Genomic DNA, 22,086 nt, shown 5'->3' with positions numbered 1-22,086 from the left:
AGTGTGAATTCTGGTCTGATGAAGTACAGTTTCTTGGTCATGTTGTAAACAAGATGGGTATTCATGTCGACCCATCCAAGATTGAAGCAATCAAGAACTGGATTACGCCATCCTCTCCTTCCGAGATCCGTTCCTTTCTGGGCTTAGCTGGTTATTACCGGCGCTTCATTTCGAACTTCTCGAAGATCGCTTTGCCTTTAACAGCTCTGACGCACAAAGGTAAACCGTATATTTGGGGCTCGAAGCAAGAAGAAGCCTTTTTGACGCTCAAGCGTTTGTTGTGTGAAGCTCCTGTTCTTGCGCTACCTGAGGGTAATGATGATTTTGTCGTGTATTGCGATGCATCCAACCAAGGTCTCGGTTGTGTTCTTATGCAACGAGGCAAGGTTATCGCTTACGCATCAAGGCAACTTAAGGTTCATGAACAGAATTATACAACTCACGACCTCGAACTTGGTGCAGTTGTTTTTGCCTTGAAGATCTGGAGACACTACCTTTATGGCACTAAGTGTATCCTCTACACTGACCATAAAAGCCTTCAGCATATCTTTGATCAAAAGGAACTTAACATGAGGCAACGCCGATGGAACGAACTCATCAGCGATTACGATTGTGAGATCCGGTATCATCCTGGTAAGGCTAATGTGGTAGCCGATGCGCTCAGCCGAAAACCCTGCCAGCTTAACTGTATCTTGCCGCGCACCCAGCTTCACTTCGCGCCGATTCAAAGCAACCTTGAATCGCGTATTCGTGACGCGCAGCGCGCATCCATCAGTAATGGTAACCTTCGCGCCGAGTTAGCGTGTGGCGCGGAAGCACATTTTGTCCCTAATCTGAGTGGAATTCTCTGTTATCTTAATCGCATCTGGATTCCCTTTGATGAGAATCTTCGCGCCGATATCCTGAGTGAAGCGCACAAATCTCGGTATTCCGTTCATCCTGGCGCTGATAAGATGTACAAGGATTTGCGCATTACTTATTGGTGGCCCGGTATGAAAAAGGATATTGCTGTGTTCGTAGCTAAATGTCTGACTTGTTCTAAAGTGAAAGCTGAACACCAACGCCCATCTGGTTTGCTCGAACAACCTGAAATTCCTACGTGGAAATGGGAATGTGTAGCGATGGACTTTATTACCAAGTTACCTTTGACAGCAAGCAAACATGATAGCATTTGGGTAATAGTGGATCGTTTGACTAAGTCTGCACACTTCCTGCCCATTCGTGAAAACTACCGTGTTGAGCAACTCGCGCAGCTTTATGTCAAGGAAATTGTCTGCCGCCATGGTACTCCTTTGAGCATCATATCCGATCGCGATGGCCGTTTTATATCTCGCTTTTGGAAATCTCTCCAATCTGCGCTAGGAACTCGCTTGGACATGAGTACGGCATATCATCCTCAGACTGACGGTCAGTCTGAGCGAACTATTCAAACTCTTGAGGATATGCTCCGATCTTGTGTTCTTGATTTTGGAGGTAATTGGGATTCGCACATGCCTTTGATCGAGTTCTCTTATAATAACAGCTATCATTCCAGTATTGGTATGGCCCCATTTGAAGCACTTTACGGTCGTAAGTGCCGCTCCCCGATCTGTTGGAGCGAAGTGGGTGAAACTCAAATCACAGGACCCGAACTTGTTCAAGAGACAACCGATAAAATCGCCAAGATCCGTGATCATCTGCTGACTGCCAGAAGCCGACAGAAGAGTTACGCAGATCGTAGGCGGAAGCCTCTCGAATTTCAAGTTGGTGATCTTGTTTTCCTCAAAGTGTCGCCCTGGAAGGGTGTTGTCCGCTTTGGGAAGAAGGGTAAGCTTGCTCCTCGTTATGTTGGTCCATTCAAGATTCTCGCGCGTGTGGGAAAAGTTGCCTACAGACTTGACCTGCCGCCCGCGCTCAGTAATGTGCATCCAACGTTCCATGTATCCAATCTCAAGAAGTGTTTAGCCGACGAGAACCTTCACATTCCACTTGATGAAGTTCAAGTTGATGAATCTATGCATTTCGTTGAGAAGCCTGTTGAGATTATGGATCGCGAGGTTAAGCAAACCAAGCGCAGTCGTATCCCTATCGTGAAAGTTCGTTGGGAGTCCAAGCGCGGAGCCGAGTTTACATGGGAAAGGGAAGATCAAATGAAGATCAAGTACCCGCACCTGTTCTCTGCGCAACCTACTTCGAGATAAATTTCGGGACGAAATTTCTTAAAGTAGGGGAGACTGTAACATCTGCCCTGATCCGACCCGACCCAGGTACCCGTTTCTCTTACCCGATCTCTTTCTTTTATGATTTAGTATTTATACTTATACTTTATTTTAATAATAATAATATATTTTCCTTCCCGCCTCTTTCTCTCTCTTTCTTTCCGCCGTCCCCTCCCTCTTCCTTCTCTCTTTCCGCCTTCTTTTCCCTCTTGTCGCCGTCCCGCCCTTACGCCTTGTTTCCCTCTTTTTTTCTAACTCTTTGCTTGTCCTTTGGTTCTTCCCGCCTAAGGATGTCTGCAGCTCCACGCGCCAGACTCCTTACATGGAAGCCTGCGTGAAGACATCTTGTTCCTGCGATGCGTGAAGAGAACTCTTCTCGCAGCGCGCTAAGAATGCATGTTCTTCCCGCAATGCGCTAAGAATGTATGTTCTTCCCGCGATGCGCTTAGAATTCTAGTTCTTCACGCAGCACGCTAAGGATTTGTGATTCTTCCCGCAGTGCGCTAAGGATTGTTGTGCCAGCCTTCGCGCTCGCGCACTCAGCCTTCCCGCGCTTAACCCTTGTATCTTCTGTTTAAATCTAGCCGTTTGCTTTTGTGTTGTCTTATCTTTTGAGCCGTTGACCTAATCTGCTTTATGTCTGAAAAGTTACTTTCGGCGCAGCATGCGCACCAACCCCATTGGTTGGCAGAAAAAGTGACTGACATTATCTTTGGAGATCTGCTTTTTCCATGCCTGACCTGTACCTTTATCTGAACCGCCCATGCCTTTTTACTGTTACCTGTCAGCTTTATCTTGCCCCCTGCAGCTGCCATATCTTTTGATATCTTTTGCTTTTGGAATCTTTTGCTTTTTGAGATCTTTTCCCCTTTTCTAGGGATTATGTCTCCTAGGGTTTTTCTATAAATAATAATAATATTTTCATAACACATCACACACAAAACACTTAATCTCTCCTGTTCTCTTGCTCCTTGCTCTCTCTGCCGTCTTCCTCTCTGCCTCCGTCTTCCTCCCTGTTCTGCCCTGCTTTTCCGGTAATATATATATTATATATAATAATTTACTTATTAATTATTCTAACTTATAATCAAGACTTAAAACAAATCATTAAAACAATAATCTTATTTATAGGTTAACTTGTGCTTGTTTAAAGTTGGTTCTTGCTTTATCCTACACCGCATCGTTTATCAAGTGAGTAATCTCGTACCTAATCCCTTTTTGCTTTTAATGTTTTGGGATGTTCATGTGTTCATACAAACTTAGAGTCTTAAACTTGTTTATGAACTTTAGTCGCGCAGTATCCCATGTGTTGAGGACGTAGACTTGGCTGTTTATTTGTATGTGTGGATCATTAACCGTCTTGTCGGTCTATTCCGCAGTTTTCATGGTACCATTAGATGAACACGGGAGAACTATCGTTTATGATTTTCTCTTTTGTATACACATGCACAGTTAGTCTTGTTTGTGAGCTCAATTGTGAGCACTGGCAGTCTTGTCTCTTAGAGTTGGTCCCGATCAGATTACACCCTTGTTGAAAACCAGACATACACATGTTGCGCGCAGATTTATTGTTATCTATGTATTGTATTAAACTTGATTTCTCACCAACACGCAAGTGTTTGACGTTTATTTTAACACATGTTCAGGTTTGCAGTAGCTGTTTTGGAGCTTGTGGACACATAGGAAGTTTCTTTATTTTGGACCTAGATTAAAATGTATCAAGACAAGTTTTTGCTGTCAGAATATTATAATATATTGATTTATGATGATTTATGTTATCTTGTGTTTACCCTGCGCGTGCGCGAATGAATGTATTTATTAAATATTGACACCCAATAGTGTCACGAGTAATGAAACAATATGTGGCGCCCCGATGTATAATCCGCCTTTGGTCGGGGTGTTACATCTTGTTTACAGACACAAAAAAGTGGTGGTGGCTCTTATTGAGCATGACCCTTTAATAAGGAGGTGGAGACCTCCTTATATAGAGAGTCTCATGGCCACCATCATGGTACCCTAATGGGCCTAGCCCAGTTAAATTTAGGGTCGTAAAACCGGGTTTAGTACCATACCCCTACAAGCCCCCCAAGTCCAGCGTTGCTCCTGGGCGCGCAAGCGTCTAGGTGGAGCGCTGGACTTTATGAGGTGCTTGTAGGGGTATGGTACTAAACCCGGTTTTACGACCCTAAATTTATTATGTTTGGCTTATTTTATTATATGGACTAATACAATGTTATTGGGCTGAGGGGGTTTTGTGGAGGTAACCCTAACTGGGCTAGGCCCATTAGGGTACCATGATGGTGGCCATGAGACTCTCTATATAAGGAGGTCTCCACCTCCTTATTAAAGGGTCATGCTCAATAAGAGCCACCACCACTTTTTTGTGTCTGTAAACAAGAGATCCTTGAGATTTCTTAGCAGTCACCTCCACATCCCCGAAAAACCATTGCAGGTCGCCAAGCAACCGGAGAAGAAGATCAAGACGTGGTTCGTTCATCTCGAAAATCCGTGGAAACATCGTCATGGATCAGGTCAGATTCATTTCGTGCTTCGACATTGGCGCCATCCGTGGTACGGCAACGAACTACCCTTCGATCTCCCTCTCGGTTGTCAGATCTCTCCCAGGAAAAACCCAGATATTGAAGTTTATAGAAAAAGGCTTCAAGGTTTGTTCTATGAAAGCTCAAAAAGATCCATAGATCTAAAGGAGGCTTCCAGATCTGTGCAAAAAGAAACTGCCTGATTCGAATGATCAGGTCTCCGGATCTGTGATGGTTTTAAATCTGCTCCGAGCTTCAGATCTATCTAGATCTGATTTACAGATCTAGATCTAGATTACAGACCTGGATTTTAGGTTTAAAATTGCAGATCTAACTCTTAAATTGCAGATCCAGAAATTACCAGACTTCCGCCGCCATGTACGCGCGCCCGCGGATTTTCACTCCGCAGCCATGCATGTGCCGCCGCGGGAACCACCATGTGGGTTTCGCGCAAAAGACCTCCACCATGTGGGTTTTGCGCAGAAGACTGCCATCACGCATGCTCGCCAGCGGTCACCATTCCGCCGACATACGTGAGCGCCCGTGGAAACCACCGCGGAAACCACCATGTGGGTTTTGCGCAAGAGACCTCCGCCATGCACGCGCACTCGCGAGTCACCACTCCATCGCCGTGCATGCGCGCATCAGGCCTCGCGCCAAACTTAAAGGTTGGGAATCCTCATAATATCCCATATGGCTACGCGCCAAACTTAAAGGTTGGGAATCCTCATAATATCCCATATGGCTACGCGCCAAACTTAAAGGTTGGGAATCCTCATAATATCCCATATGGCTACGCGCCAAACTTAAAGGTTGGGAATCCTCACAATATCCCATATGGCTACGCGCCAAACCTAAAGGTTGGGAATCCTCATAATATCCCATATGGCTACGCGCCAAACCTAAAGGTTGGGAATCCTCATAATATCCCATATGGCTACGCGCCAAACCTAAAGGTTGGGAATCCTCATAATATCCCATATGGCTACGCGCCAAACTTAAAGGTTGGGAATCCTCACAATATCCCATATGGCTACGCGCCATACTTAAAGGTTGGGAATCCTCATAATATCCCATATGGCTACACGCCATACTTAAAGGTTGGGAATCCTCATAATATCCCATATGGCTACACGCCATGCTTAAAGGTTGGGAATCCTCATAAACCCATACGGCTTCGCGCCGAATACAAGACCGAACGCGGCTCCGCTCCGTTCAACATGCACACCACCATGATGCTTGGGCGCAGTCGCATATCACATGCTCATGCACCACATATGCTCACGCATCACATATGCTCACGCATATTACATATGCTTACGCATCACATGCTCTCACATATCAAAGTCTACGCACACGCGCATGCAACATCTGCGCGTGGCGCGGGACAAAGTCTACGCGCACGCGCACGCAACATCTGCGCATGGCGCATGACACAAAGTCTACGCGCACGCGCGTGCTACATCTGCGCGTGGCGCGGGACAAAGTCTACGCGCACGCGCATGCAACATCTGCGCATGACGCACAGTCTACGTGCACGCGCATGCAACATCTGCGCGTGGCGCATAGCACAAAGCCAGAGCCTATGCGCAAGCGACATAACAAATGAGTAGTCTAATCCCAAATCAGGATAAAGACAAACCTCATTTAGCAGCAATGAATTAGGGGACTGTCGTGGTATACCACCACCACGTTATCGCAATAGAAGACATCCGAATCTTAGGGCGGGAGCCTAATAATATCCCACATGGCCACGCGCTAGCTTCATTATTATTATAGCTCGTAAGTCGCCTCACGCGCAAGCTTCATTATTATTATAGCTCGTAAGCCGCAACTCGCGCAAGCTTCATTATTATTATAACTCGTAAGTCGCCTCTCGCGCAAGCTTCATTATTATTATTATAGCTCGTAAGCCGCAACTCGCGCAAGCTTCATTATTATTATAGCTCGTAAGTCGCCTCTCGCGCAAGCTTCATTATTATTATAGCTCGTAAGTCGCCTCACGCGCAAGCTTCGTTATTATTATAGCTCGTAAGCCGCAACTCGCGCAAGCTTCATTATTATTATAGCTCGTAAGTCGCCTCACGCGCAAGCTTCATTATTATTATAGCTCGTAAGTCGCCGCACGCGCAAGCTTTATTATTATTATAGCTCGTAAGTCGCCGCACGCGCAAGCTTCATTATTATTATAGCTCGTAAGTCGCCTCACGCGCAAGCTTTATTATTATTATAGCTCGTAAGTCGCCGCACGCGCAAGCTTCATTGTTATTATAGCTCGTAAGCCGCAACTCGCGCAAGCTTTATTATTCTTATAGCTCGTAAGTCGCCTCAAGCGCAAGCTTCGTTATTATTATAGCTCGTAAGCCGCAACTCGCGCAAGCTTCATTATTATTATAGCTCGTAAGCCGCAACTCGCGCAAGCTTCATTATTATTATAGCTCGTAAGTCGCCTCACGCGCAAGCTTCATTATTATTATAGCTCGTAAGTCGCCGCACGCGCAAGCTTCATTATTATTATAGCTCGTAAGTCGCCGCACGCGCAAGCTTCATTATTATTATAGCTCGTAAGTCGCCTCACGCGCAAGCTTTATTATTATTATAGCTCGTAAGTCGCCGCACGCGCAAGCTTCATTGTTATTATAGCTCGTAAGCCGCAACTCGCGCAAGCTTTATTATTCTTATAGCTCGTAAGTCGCCTCACGCGCAAGCTTTATTATTCTTATAGCTCGTAAGTCGCCTCTCGCGCAAGCTTCATTATTCTTATAGCTCGTAAGTCGCCTCACGCGCAAGCTTTATTTTTCTTACAGCTCATAAGTCGCCTCGCGTGCAAGCTTCATTATTATTATAGCTCGTAAGCCGCAACTCGCGCAAGCTTCATTATTCTTATAGCTTGTAAGTCGCCTCACGCGCAAGCTTTATTATTCTTATAGCTCATAAGTCGCCTCACGCGCAGGCTTTATTATTCTTATAACTCGTAAGTCGCCTCGCGCGCAGTTTTTATTATTCTTATAGCTCGTAAGTCGCCTTACGCGCAGGCTTTATTATTCTTAAAACTCGTAAGTCGCCTCGCGCGCAGTTTTTATTATTCTTATATAATCCGTAAGTCGCCTTACGCGCAGGCTTTATTATTCTCATAACTCGTAAGCTGCCTCGCGCGCAAGTTATGTTACATTATTATCAAGATGCGCGCTCCATCTTTTATCAGGCCTCGCGCCACTATGATGCGTGCTATATCTTATTTATGCCAGGGCACCATCATTATCATAAGGACCGCAACATGTCACCATCATGGGGAAAACCTCCCAAAACTCAAAGACAATAAAGACAAGGCCGAAGGAAAGGGAAAAAACCGCCCCATGATCTAACACACCTCATAAAGTCCAGCGCTCCACCTAGACGCTTGCGCGCCCAGGAGCAACGCTGGACTTGGGGGGCTTGTAGGGGTATGGTACTAAACCTGGTTTTACGACCCTAAATTTATTATGTTTGGCTTATTTTATTATATGGACTAATACAATGTTATTGGGTTGAGGGGTTTTGTGGAGGTAACCCTAACTGGGCTAGGCCCATTAGGGTACCATGATGGTGGCCATGAGACTCTCTATATAAGGAGGTCTCCACCTCCTTATTAAAGGGTCATGCTCAATAAGAGCCACCACCACTTTTTTGTGTCTGTAAACAAGAGATCCTTGAGATTTCTTAGCAGTCACCTCCACACCCCCGAAAAACCATTGCAGGTCGCCAAGCAACCGGAGAAGAAGATCAAGACGTGGTTCGTTCATTTCGAAAATCCGTGGAAACATCGTCATGGATCAGGTCAGATTCATTTCGTGCTTCGACAGATAGTATGAAATGTCGTCTGAAACGATGTTAGAGACAACCATCATCTTTCTTACCGACAGACCGCACCCGACAAAGAGAGAGCGATAAATCTGGTTGTCTATGACCGGCCCAATATCTCCTCGACGGCAAAAAAAACACGATGAACACAAAGGGGCGAGGGTTTTACTACGGGAGATGGTGATTCATGGTAAATAGGTGGAGATGGGGGCGGAGACCGGGGATGTGAAGAATGGTTGTCGGAGCAGGTTTGCGGTGGTCGCCGGAGTGGAGTTCTGCGGCTTCTGCTCGTTTTAGCCGGTGATGAATTGTTGGCCGGTGAACAATCTATTTTTATTACTCCTGGTTTAAACTTTTACATATTAAAATTTAATGTCTTCTTTTAAGTAGGGGCGATTTTGGTATTTCAGTCATTTCACATTAATTTAAAAGATCATAACTAACGGAAATAACATTTCGTTAGACTAGGATTGTTATTGGCAACAAAAGTGATAGTTGGGACTACCACCGGTCAAAATGATAGTTGGGATTAATATTGGCCAATGATCAATAGTTTGGATTATTAAAATCCAATTTTCCTTAAAACTAAAAAAAAAGATAGCGTTTTTTTTAGCTTCAAAGGATAAAGCTAAAGTGTTTTATGCGGTGTGTTTAATATAGAAAACGAGTAATGTGTTAGTTTATTTTGGGATCATGATTCAAGTCTCAAATTTGTTAGAAGAGATAAAGATGTTGAGTTTCCTTTGGGTAAAGAATAGATCAAAAAAAGGCGGTCTCCCTTGGAATGATTGGTGTAGTTTTCGGGTTTAATGGTTGTATTTGGGGTTGGGTCGACGCGGTGTTTTTCTTTTAGTGTTGATTTCGGGTGACGTTTTTTTTTCCAATTTGAGAGCTTGTTTTTGTTGTTTCTAGCGTCTTCCATAAAATTTTGTTGGTCGTTTCAAAAAAAAAAATAGCAGTTTTTTTTTGTTGGTCGCCTTCACACCTTTTTTTTTATATGATTTCCATGAAGGTAAGTGTTTTTTTTATCATTTTATCATCCAGCCAATAAATATTTGCAAAAAATGAAAATGTGCTTATAGGTGAAGAGTGAAGAGTGAAGAGTGAAGACAATGAAATGTTAAGGGGTGGATTAGTTTAAAAAGAGAAAAATAATGTGGACGATAATTTCCAAGTTATGGGAAAAGTATTACTTATGTGTGTTATGGCCAATGGGTACCATGTATTAGTCATTTTATAGTTTTTTTTTTTCTTAAAACTTAAACATTGATATGTCTTTGCTTGGAGCCAATCTTATACCAACGTAAAAGCCGACTTAAAATATCAAATAGTTAATTAAGTTTAATAATTTTCATAATTTCAATTTTGTAACAACTTCACTGTACTATTTATTATATATTTGTTTTATGATATAGATAAACGATTACGATAACAGCCAGCGGGAATGTATTACCTAATATCATACTCATCCCAAATGTTTGGAATTTTCTTGTAGAATTCAGGGTCTTTTACCATCCTAATTCCTAAGTAGTGAATACCGTCAACTTTATCGCTTCACCTTAAATACCAATTTTATATAGATGTTTCCTCCATTAATTAACACTCATTTGATAAGAAATATACATCGAACTTAATGTGCAACAATGGCGTTTCGTTATTAGTGTTTATAGAGGAACCAAAAGATGGCCTATTTAGTTTTGGTTGGGTGGTGAAGGCTCTTCGTCTTTAGAGTGAAGATCCTGACCAGACATGAGAGTAGACTTTATTTAGAGTAGTTTAGGAGTAAGAGTAGGAGTAGACGTGTGTGTAGCCGTTAAAAAAAAGTCACCATTATATCAAGTCTGAAATTTATAGAATCATGGTTTATGATGTCAATTGCTGCAATAGAGCTGGTATGAACACACCTAATGTTTATTTAGTGTCACAAACTATAAATGCAAATCAACCCTTTCTAGATGGGTTCTTATAACATATCTGCATATGAAAACATTTATTCATCCTTATATGCATTTGGTTCATCAAGAGCTTTCACAAATGTAGGACAAAAGAAATCAGGAGTTATTTGGTTAATAACTAACTGAATTACTGAATGTGCTTGAAACAGGAATCAAACATAGCCCTCGACTTCGTAGGTCTTGCTTCGGATCCTGCAAAAATATATATATTTTATTTGTAATTTAGTTTATGAATAAGAAATTTGAAATTATATTTAAATTCAAGAAATTGAGAGGTCTACCTGCTGTTGTGGCTCAAATAGAGTTCCTTGTTTTATGTGCAGGTCCGTATGAGTCTGATTATAAGATAAAAACATATGGGATATGCAATTTCCATGAAAAGACATACGTACCCTCACGAATCGAATTTTTCGGTCTAATTTTTTTTTTATAAATAGAGAAATCTGCATTTTGTCTCCCTGGTTTATATCGTCGCGAGATGGGTTAACCTCTGAAAAAGATTTTGCGAACTTTGTGCCCCTATGTTTCTCAGGCGGGTTCTTCTGACTCCTACCGTCAATTGACTTACCGTTGACCTGTTAAAAATTGTGAAATGACCCATTTACCCCTTATCTTCATCTTCATCATCTAACCTAGTGTGTGTGTTCTTGGTGTAGATGACCGACCAATCCTTCACCGTTCATGATCCATCAAATTAATCCCACCAATCTTCAATTCAACCTTCACCATGACAAAACCCTAAAAGTATCAATTCAACCCTCACCATGACAAAACCCTCATCATCATCTTTCACCTTGTTCTCAATCTCTTTCTCTACCTGTGCATACATATATGTGTAACTGTGTGTTTGTTTGTGAATGCAAATGTTATAATTATAATTATAATAATAATAATAGTAATAACCCCACCCACCCACCCACCCACCTTGTTCTCAAACCCTCTATCTCTCTGTACAGACATCTATGTGTGAATGTGTGTTTGTTTGTGAATGCAAATGTTATAATAATAATAATAATAACCCCACCCACCCACATTGTTCTCAAACTCTCTCTCTCTCCGTGTACAGACATCTATGTGTGAATGTGTGTTTGTTTGCGAATGCAAATGTTATAAATAATAATAATAATAACAATCCCACCCACCTTATTCTCAATCTCTTTCTCTCTCTCTGTGCATATATATGTGTGTGACTGTGTGTTTGTTTGTGAATGCAAAGGTTATGATGATGATGATGAAAAAGATGATTACAGATCTGAGCCATGGCGGTGACCGTACCCAGACTTTTTCGTCGGCGCCGGAGCCATTGGGTGGGTCGCCGGAAATTCTAGCGATGGTGGTTGATATGGGGTTTGTTGACTTGGGGTTTCGTGAAAAAATGGGTTGTCAGGAGTCGTCGGCGGCGGCGTGGTTGAGTTTGCCGAAAAAATGGGTGGTGGAGGATTCTCCGGTGGGTGGTGGGTGTGACAGATAGGTTTCTTGATAATTAATGGTTGTAATACATGTGTTGGATGGCTGTTGTTGGATGATGATTATTATTAATATTATTATTATTACTATTATTATTATATTTATTATTTATTAGAAGAAGATTACTAAAATACCCTTAGTATGTTGTTATTATTACTATAATACCAACGGTCAACTGACGGTGGGAGTCAAAAAAACCCGTCCGAGAAATCCAATGGTCCATTATGCGCAAATTCTTTATCAGTGGTTATTCCATCTCACGACATTATTTTCCAGGGAGACAAAATGCAGATTTCTCTTATAAATAAGTTGTTTTTAAATATGGTTTTAGTAATGAAGAATTTTTCTCACTATAATTATTTAGGAGATATCATGCCTTAAAAACTACTACAGGCTAAGTACACACAAACCAAAACAAGCATATCTACATACACATATATATTTATATATATGAAGTTATATACCGTTTGTATATATTATTTGATGTTTGGTTGGTCATACGATATACTTCGATCTGTCCATGCAGGAATCTAATGTGGCCTAAAGTTTCCAACAGTACTGCTGGTGCTTCATTCTGTAATAAAAGAAACCTGTTATTTTAATATATTGCCAGCAGAAATGTCTTCCATTTCGGGAAGATAATATCTGCTTATTTTGATATACATTAAATAAAATTTAACTTAAGCTTGCGTTCGGATTCTTTATAAGATGAAATAAGGAAAACAACCTATTTTCTACATATAAAAATCAGTAATGTTTAAAACAATATTGCTTTACCAATAGAATAAAATAATTAACTATATATTTTGGGTTCTACTTATTTTTAGGCAAAAGAATATGTAAATTTCTTAAAACACAAATTCATATTACTTAAAAAATAATTATCAAAAGAGTCTTTGTCCAGTCAAGTTATCTAAATTAGCACAGTATCAGATTAACTAAGTACGAATTACTGAATTTTAATAATTTTAATAAACTTTTAAACACGCAAACATTTCTTTGTTATTTGAACTCAGAGAGCTATAAATTTGATTACAGAGGCATCAGTTTCTCTTTTAAAAAACTTGAAGGAAGAATTTACAAATCACACCTTTCCAAAAGGTGCAACTAACTGGTGGAGCTTAGTAATTTTGTCATCCAATTCCTTTCACCTTCCTGATTTGTCAAAACATAGGAAAAATGTTTAAAAAAATTATTGAATCATATGAGCAACATAGGTGCAGAAATATTGTGCTTCGTGTTGCTGAAATTGGCAGATTGTAAAGAGCAGAAACCATAGCCGGCATCATAATGTGCAAATACTGTCATACTCAGTTAAGTGTATAAAGAGGAGTTTTCATTATATGTTACCGATTTGCGCAACCATGAAAACTGGGCACAAAGGGCACTATTTTGTAGCATACCTTCAAATCAGATGGATATTCTTTTTCATCCTGCAGTGTTTTTTGGGATGATGATGAGAGGTTCCAGCTGCTATCTTCTGCTACTTCTGATACTATCTCCCACTATTTGTGTAAACCAAATTTAGAAATTAGAAAAAAAAAGAAGGAAAAATATACATGAACATGAAATAGTACCTTTGGTTCATTAGATGAAGCTAACTGAAGTTTTAAATTTGGAAACCGAATGTCCTCCATTTGTCGCTTCCACCTTTCCATGCTAACACTGCCAGATGAAGCTAACTGAAGCTTTAAATTTGGAAACCGAATGTCCTCCATTTGTCGCTTCCACCTTTCCATGCTAACACTGCCACTCATTCTGCATAAAAATGTCATTAATATGGTTTCTATAGATCTGTATACTTTAATTGCCACATTCTTCTGTAGAAAGAATATTGTACACAAACACACACATATGTATATATATAAATATTAGGATGACTTACATCTTCGCACAGTTTAGTCCAGAAGAATTATCAGTTACTGTAGTTAAAGAACTGCTGTTTTTTGTTACTTCTGATTCAGTTGTTGTTGAGGAATCACCGTTTTTTAGGATGCTTAATGTGGATTCACTTTCACACGTGAAATCGCTGGTTGCTGAAAGCCTAAGACAATTGTGTATTCCTTTGTAAGTGTCATCATCAGATGTTTGAACTAGTTTCTTTGCATCACAACTGTTGCATCTGTTATATTTCAATGGTCAAAACATTAATGACTGAAAATCCCTCAAGCACACTCGTAAAGAAGATCCATAAGACAAATCAATAAATGCAATAACAAAATCCCTCACAACTTGGCATGTCACATCCGTAATGTGAGTGTGATGCAACGGTTTCTCGAAATAGCAGGCAACGGCTAGTGGCTATGTTACCGATAGCCTTAGCTTTGCTACTACGTAAAGTGAAAGAAATATATCTGAATGTATTCCAAAGAAGGTCAATATTATAGAAAAGAAACCCTAGAGAAGCCTAACTTAGGCTCATGGGCTAAATGCAAATATGCATTTAATACATGAAAACGCTATTACTTCTGAAGCTACATCTCGTGAAATATCTAAACGTTATATGATCACACCAATTCATTGTTATTCATACCTTGGGTAATTGGCACCACCAATAGACATCTCGTGAAATTTCTGACAAATATAGCCATCATCAAGCGTATTTTCAACCTCTATACCCTTGTTCACTTCCACTTGCCATTTCAGAGGGATGGTTTTGATAGGGCTGTACTTTCAGAAAATAAGCACTACATTATGTTAGATTTGTGAAAGCCTTCGGGCAGGTTTTGGTTGACACTTAGAAGACAAATAGGGGTGGCCCGTCTATTTGAAAAGGAGGGCCCGTTTTATGTTTTCATGGTCCCTAAGTCATTTAACCTAAGTGTTTTCTATAAATATCAGTCATGTTTTGTAATCTTTGTAGTTTGTACCGAGCTAATACAAGATAAACCCTAGTTGCAGTCCGTGAATGTAGGTTGCCTTGGCTGAACCACAGAAATCTCATTTACTTGTTTTCTTTTTCGTTTGTGTGCGATTATAATACATTTATACTCCACTTCGTGCATGCTCTGATTGATTCCTAACATATTACACATACGTGTATTACTTTTGCTTAATTTCTATACATTATCCACAATGTTAATATTATGTTGTACATCTAAGAAGCCTATAAACACAAATTTTCACATAGTTATACATATATGTATCAAGGGAGTTCAACACTAGCTTTAAGAACCACTTTCATGTACATTAATAAGATAAAAGAAACTGAAATATACTATGAGAGAAGGTAGAGAAAGATTATACCATGTGTATTTGGAATTTAGGCTTTCATTTTGGAGATGTTTTGTTACATCACCAGAGGGTACACGATACTCTGTATCCAAACTCCCTTTCACCCGCTGAATCCACTTAGCAATGTCATCGCTCCTACTCTTACTGCACAAAGTATAAAATATACACACATACTATCTTGCATATCTTTTTTCCCTTTTCTTAATGAAGGATAATATCATCACACACATGCTTATGATGACTTACTTCTTTGTAGATGCAAATTTGTGACCGGGAGCCTTAAAACTGCAGTCTGTATCTATATTATCTGGTTTGCCACTCAATGGAGATGGTGGCTCCCACATCCTAAAAGCAGTTCCAGCATAATGTGACTGTGTGTCATTGTTAACAATTGGAAGGTCAACCAACATGCTCCCTGTCCTCCTTTGATAACTTTCGATTTACTTGCAAATACCTAAGTAACTGTATAATTATATTGACACAAACTGCAAAAAATGAAACAGTTAAGATAATTTTATAGTATCCATCAGGTCACTAATTTTATCCATACCATTTCCTTCCTAAAATATCCAGCCATAGACTCATATAACCACAATCAAGTCTCATATCTTCTTCCACAAATAAATTAGACCGTAATTGTCGATCGATCAGTCAAAACCTAACACTAGATGCTGTTAATTTCTAAAATTACATTACAAATTATGAAGTATGTTCTAAACCCTAAACCGTGAACCCTAACTAATAGTTTGATTAGATTACATGGAGCATTATTATTATCTACCTCGATTACACATTGAATCAGAATTAAAGTAAGTGCATGTAGGAACTAATTTAAGTCGCAATTTATAGCGTAAATTCGAAAGTTGTGAAATCGTGAGAAAAGTTATACGTACTTGATGATTTAGGATCAAATGAGGAAATGGATGATCAAAACGTTGAAATTGAGAAGCATAAATCATCAAACAAAGAGAAGACTATAGGAATTGAAGAGAACATACTTTAATTTCTGAATTGAATTGAGATCTTCAGTGCGATTCAACTGAAATTTAAAAATTAATTTGGCAGTCATTGTTCCTCCTGTTCAAAGGGAATGGAAATGGAAATATGAGTCACACTCACACGTCCATGGTTTTATCGTGACGTTAGTTTTTGAATACTGAAGAAAATAATAAATAACAAGTGACAAGTGTAACCTTTATTAATTTATTCTTCTCTTATGTAACCTTCCATTTAAATAAAATCATTCATGATACAATGGGATTTATTGGGCCCGCAAATGAACCCAACGTTCAATAAACTGTTTGTGAATTGTTCGGCGAAAAGTTCGTTTATATTTGTATAAGTCTGCTAACACTATGTATCAACCCGCTTATGATTTGGCTGGCCATGTGGCCCATGTGCTAAGGATACAGTGGGCCTAGGCTAAAGACTTTTTTATATAACGGCGTCTGAAACTATCTCCATTACCAGAGTGAGTCTTCATAAGACGGAATGTCAATTGTTCATACTGATTTTGACGCTCCAGGCCTCACTCACCCAAGAACACAATCAAGGAGGAAACTCATCACTGTAGGAAAATCCCTTTGAGTTAGTTTTTGTTTTGAACCTGAGACCTTATAGATCCCAAGCCTTAACGGCTACCCCGTTCCATTGGATCAGAAGGTCAATTGCAAGTCTCGAATCGACCTGTTAGCTTGCGGATTGTGATGAAGACCATGTAAAATAAAATTAAAATAAAATTAAAAATAAAAAAGGATTGATTTCTATGTAGTTTACTAACTTTTTTTCAAGTCTCGAATCTATAACAACTTGAATTGCATAACTCCCAAAACACTTTTATTAACCAATAAAAGTAAACTCAGAAACCTCATTACAAAACGAACCATAACTCGATTTATATATACTAACCTATCATGGTTAAGAGGAAATTGACAACAAAACAAACCATATTAATTCAACTGGATGACCTAATGATCTTATTTAAGCCACAGTTTAACTTCTAAGCCTTATTTAAACCATTGCTAACACGTCAACATCATACATATATAGGTAATACTGGTCTTTCCTATCCTATCTTGGATAAATAATTAAAAAATAAAATAAAATTATGCAATAGACACATGCTGGTAAAGGATATCCAACTAATATTGAAGTTAAAGTAGCTGTAACTCATCCTAGAATCATGCTTTAAGATGGAAGTAGTTGCAATATATCTGGTATGATCACACCCCAAATGTTTATTCAATGTCACACAAATTATACATGCGATTTGCGAAGTAGGTTTATTAAGATGGTTCATTCTTTAAAAGCCAATACCATATTTCTTTTAACATGCCCACAAATGAAAACAGTTCTTTAGCTTTATATGCATTTGGTTCATCAGAAGGTTCCCCAAAATATAAGACACTAGGACTCGTAGTTGTTTGATTGGTAACCGGAAATATGCTTGAAACGAGGAATCCAGCATGGCCCTTGACTTCTTAGGTCTTGCTTCAGATCCTGCACAAACATTTTTTTTATTTGTAATTCAGCTTATAAGTTATAAATGATATCTTTGAAATTAAATTTATGCGAAAGAGGATGTGAATTCAATAAATTGGGAGTTCTACCTGCTTCTGTGGTTTTTATGGAGCTCATTCATATGTGTTTTGAGTCGTAAGAGCCTGATTATAAGATAAAACATGTAGGTTATGTGGTTCCACAGAAAGACATAGATACCCTCATGGCTCATGGTTATATATAATTTGATAGGAGACCACACACCCACGCACACATATATATGACGACTTACTTCTTCGTATGGTTCAGTCCAAGAGAATAAATCAGTGATTGTAGAAGTTGATTCTGCTTGACTTAGGCTTCTTAATTCTGGTTCAATTAATGCAAATGAAAATTCATCTCTGCATACAGTTGCATGTATGTGTCAGACATATGGGTCATTTAGTTGTCTATGTCAATTTTACTATGTACGCTTTCCAAAACCAGAATTACAAAATCAAATATTTCCCACGCCATGTTGCGTTTTTTTGATATTTATAAGGGCCACAAGTAGGAGAAAGCCAATATGTGCCCCTGTCTAAATAGGGTTATATGTGCATATACAATCAATAATGGCTTTCAGTAAGAAGATTATTATAAACAAACATGTCTGATGACTTACTTTTTGTTAGATCCCAATATTTGAGGCCTTTTGATATACTCAAAATGATTATCAGTGTTTATAGAAGCCGAATCAGTTGCAGTTGAGGAATGATTGTTACTTGAAACTGTATGGCAGGTGTGCTCTCCTTTGTAAGAGACTTGAAAGAAAGATGGGTCCTCGTCAGATCTCTCAACTTGCTTCGTTGCACAACAACCATTTGTATTTCTGAAGCTACATCTATAGTACTGTCTGCAAATGTAAAAATACTGCAGTGAACTTGAGTCCTTGAATATATCAGGACATCACTTTAATATAGCCAGACACTGCAGAATTTTTATTTTTTTGTTGTACGTGATCAAAAGAGTATTTTCATTATTTCTCACAAATTCGGTGCTTTACATACCTTGGGTATTCGGAACCAAGAATGTCCTTTTGACCATATTTTCGCCAGCTATAGCCATCATCAACTTGGTGCGTGATAATAATACTATTTCTGTACTTTCAGAAAACAATCACTATACTACGCATATGTGTATTACCTTCTATATATTATCAAGGAAGTTCAATGATAGCTTTATGGGTCCTTTTCATGCATAGGAATAAGATAAAAAGATATTGAAACATTCTATGCGAGAAAGTAGAGAAAGATTTAAGTTTATACGTATTCCTTTGGTATAAACGAAGTCTTCCATTTGATAGGAGACCACACACACACAGATACGAAGACTTACTTCTTTGTATAGTTCAATCCAAGAGAATTATCAGTGATTGTAGAAGTTGATTCTGCTGCAGTTGTAGGACCACTGTTTTTTAGGCTTCTTAATTCTGGTTCAATTAATGTATATGAGGATTCATCTCTGCATACAGTTGCATGTATGTGTCAGACATATGGGTCATTTAGTTGTCTATTACTATGTACGCTTTCCAAAACCAGAATTACAAAATCAAATATACATTTCCAACGTCATGTTGCATTTTTTTTATATTTATAAGGGCCACAAGTAGGAGAACGCCAATATGTGCCCCTGTCTAAATAGGGTTATATGCACATATACAATCAATAATGGCTTTCAATAAGAAGATTATTATAAACAAACATGTCTGACGACTTACTTTTTGTTAGATCCCAATATTTGAGGCCTTTTGATATACTCAAAATGATTATCAGTGATTATAGAAGCCGAATCAGTTGCAGTTGAGGAATGATTGTTACTTATAACTGTATGGCCGGTGTGCTCTCCTATGTAAGAGACATGAAACTCAGATGGGTCCTCATCAGATCTTTGAACTTGCTTCAATGCACGACAACCAGCTGTTTGTTTGAAGTTACATCTATAATAGTGTCTGCAAACTTAAAAATACTGTAATGAACTTGAGTTCTTGAATATATCAGGGCGTCACTTTAATATAGATACTATAGAAAACTTTTTATTGTACATGATCAAAAGAATATTTTCACTATTTATCACAAATTCGGTGCTTTACGTACCTTGGGTATTCGGAACCAAGAATGGACTTTTGACCATATTTCCGCCAGCAATAGCCATCATCAGGTGCTTTTTCAACCTCTATACCCATGTTCACTTTCACTTGGTGTTTTATAACAATACTTCTTCTGTACTTTCTGAAAACAATCACTATATTACGCATATGTGTATTACCTTTTATCTTTTTATCTTGTGTTGTTTCTATTTTTGGTCAGTAATGTTTACGTTATATTGTATATCTAAAAAGCCTATAGCCCATAAACACACATTAACAACTAGCACGTGGATATATCAAGGTAAATATTGTAACTTAATATGAGAGAAGGAAGAAAAAGGTTAAGTTTACATATGTACCTATGGAGAGGCTTTTTCAGACTTCTATTTTGGTGATCCTTTCTTTGGATGCAGCCATCATCATAATGTACTTGAGTAGACATTTTGCGGGTTTCGTTAGGCAAGTCCACATTGTGATCAATCTGAAGGTCACCAACATGTTCCATGTCGTCCTTGGTATCCCTTGATGACTTTTGATTTACTTTACCTAGACTCGGAAGACAGATAACAAAATCCTTAGGATAACATCTACAAACTACTGAACTTTACTAATGTGAACTATCAATATACAAATTGGGCTAGTACATAACAGCATCATCTCAATTTCATATTTTATAAAGACAAAACATTCAATGGATTAAAGCAGAGCTCTTAATATACTGTTCTTTAAACACTCACAAAAACAAAATTTACCAGGAAGAAAGGGCCCATTTCCGGCTCAAGAAAGCGTTGTAGTGAGTTTGTATCTTCTGCTAACTGATCCATCAAACTCCCGTCTCTTTTGAGTTGCACAAAGACACTTTCCCATGTTGATCTTCTATACTTCAATGCATCCCACCATTCAATCTCTCCCTTAATTGCCATTGTACCTCTAGGTATTTCCAAATCGGAAAGATGGTCGAGTTTCATGCAATTAAAAACAAGTAAAGTTTCTAATTGTGGTGCAATGCAGACATCACCAGAAATACTCACTAGCTCAGGTAGGTCTATAAGTGATATCCTCCTTAAGTTTGGGAGAAATGGACCATTACTTGAAGGGGCACCTTCCAAATATACAAGACAGTTGACTTTGGGGCAGTCTTCAACTATAACTTCTGCCAAATTTTGCAGATTATGAAGCAAGCATTCTGTAAAAATGCTAGTGAGCTCAGGGCATGTATGCAGAGCTAACAACCTTAAACATGATAGACTGTTTCTGCCAATATGCCCCTTGGAAATCCTTCGTAGCTTCTTCGAAAAGTGAATGCTCAAGTATTGCAGTGACCCAAGTACTTCATCTTCACTATGACTTGATTTAGTTTTCTGTTCACAAAAATCGTCTTGGTCGATCAGAGTTTGCATCTCATTACACTCCATTAATAAACAATATTTAAGCCTCCTTATGTCAAACATTGAAAGTTCTTAATAGTCCAATGCCGACGCAAGTATAAAGCTCTAGCATCTCTAATCAACTCCACCATTTCATCATTGCATTTCTCACCATTCATATATTTCACACATTTCTCCAGTTTCAGAAAATCCTCTTCAGCATCAACTTGCACAGATAACGGGAGCTCTTCACAATGACCAGTCATAAATCTGTAGTTCCATAAACTTGTATATATTGGTACATTGTACCTCTCAAGCTTCAAGAACTGCTGCAATGCTTTGGCAGTAGGTAAGTACAACTTTAAAGTTCTAAGGTCTGGTAAGAAAAGAAGATCTTCCATAATAGCTTCCAAAAGTTCTACCTCCCACCATTCAGCTTCTGGACTCACATTGATGCTTAACTCCTTTAGCTTCGTGAGCTTTAAGATTGTCCTCCTTGGGATGATGTGTTGTATGCCCGTTTTGTCTTTAATGTCGTCTGCATATGCAGACAAGGAGACCCTTAAACATTCCAAACTCCTTAATTTGCCGATTTCTTTCGGTAGATACATGATCTCGGTTCCTTCAAGATCAAACAACTTGAGATTCTTAAGTTCTCCAATTTCAGGTGGTAATTCTATCAAAAGTGAACATTCCCGCAAGATGAACTCTTCAAGGGAAGATAGCATGGAAATGGAAGGAGGCAAAGATTGTATGTGTGTATGAGACAAATCTAGTACAAGAAGGGCTGGCATATGCCGAAAGAAAGATGGAGGTATCGTTGTCAAACTATTGTTCTCTTGTAAGAACAATTTTGCCAAA

General features: G+C 39.1%; 1 long non-coding RNA gene and 1 pseudogene across 2 annotated transcripts in view; both read right to left on the bottom strand.

The window, feature by feature from the left end:
- Window positions 1-10,568: 10,568 nt before the first annotated feature.
- Window positions 10,569-13,147, bottom strand: LOC143631092 (uncharacterized). Its single transcript, XR_013153292.1, has 4 exons — window positions 13,091-13,147; window positions 12,509-12,574; window positions 10,815-10,868; window positions 10,569-10,725 (listed from the first exon to the last, which is right to left on the bottom strand). It is a non-coding gene; the product is annotated as an uncharacterized LOC143631092 (long non-coding RNA).
- Window positions 13,148-13,661: 514 nt separating this feature from the next.
- LOC143632544 (uncharacterized) overlaps window positions 13,662-22,086 on the bottom strand; it is an 8,704-nt pseudogene continuing 279 nt past the window's right edge. Inside the window, exons 1-12 of the transcript XR_013153533.1 lie at window positions 20,611-22,086; window positions 20,210-20,432; window positions 19,866-20,013; window positions 19,490-19,720; window positions 19,108-19,233; window positions 18,780-18,869; window positions 18,394-18,625; window positions 15,481-15,674; window positions 15,247-15,378; window positions 14,534-14,665; window positions 13,886-14,122; window positions 13,662-13,758 (exon numbers count right to left, since the gene is read on the bottom strand). The exon at window positions 20,611-22,086 is cut by the window's right edge and continues 279 nt beyond it. The product of XR_013153533.1 is annotated as an uncharacterized LOC143632544 (transcript). The remainder of the gene's footprint in view (window positions 13,759-13,885; window positions 14,123-14,533; window positions 14,666-15,246; window positions 15,379-15,480; window positions 15,675-18,393; window positions 18,626-18,779; window positions 18,870-19,107; window positions 19,234-19,489; window positions 19,721-19,865; window positions 20,014-20,209; window positions 20,433-20,610) is intronic.

The sequence above is a fragment of the Bidens hawaiensis genome, unplaced genomic scaffold (genome assembly GCF_021521415.1).
Source record: "Bidens hawaiensis isolate Kalapana, Puna unplaced genomic scaffold, B.hawaiensis_p1.1 tig00000512_1, whole genome shotgun sequence".
Lineage (NCBI taxonomy): Eukaryota > Viridiplantae > Streptophyta > Magnoliopsida > Asterales > Asteraceae > Bidens > Bidens hawaiensis.
This window is presented reverse-complemented; position numbering and strand designations above follow the sequence as displayed.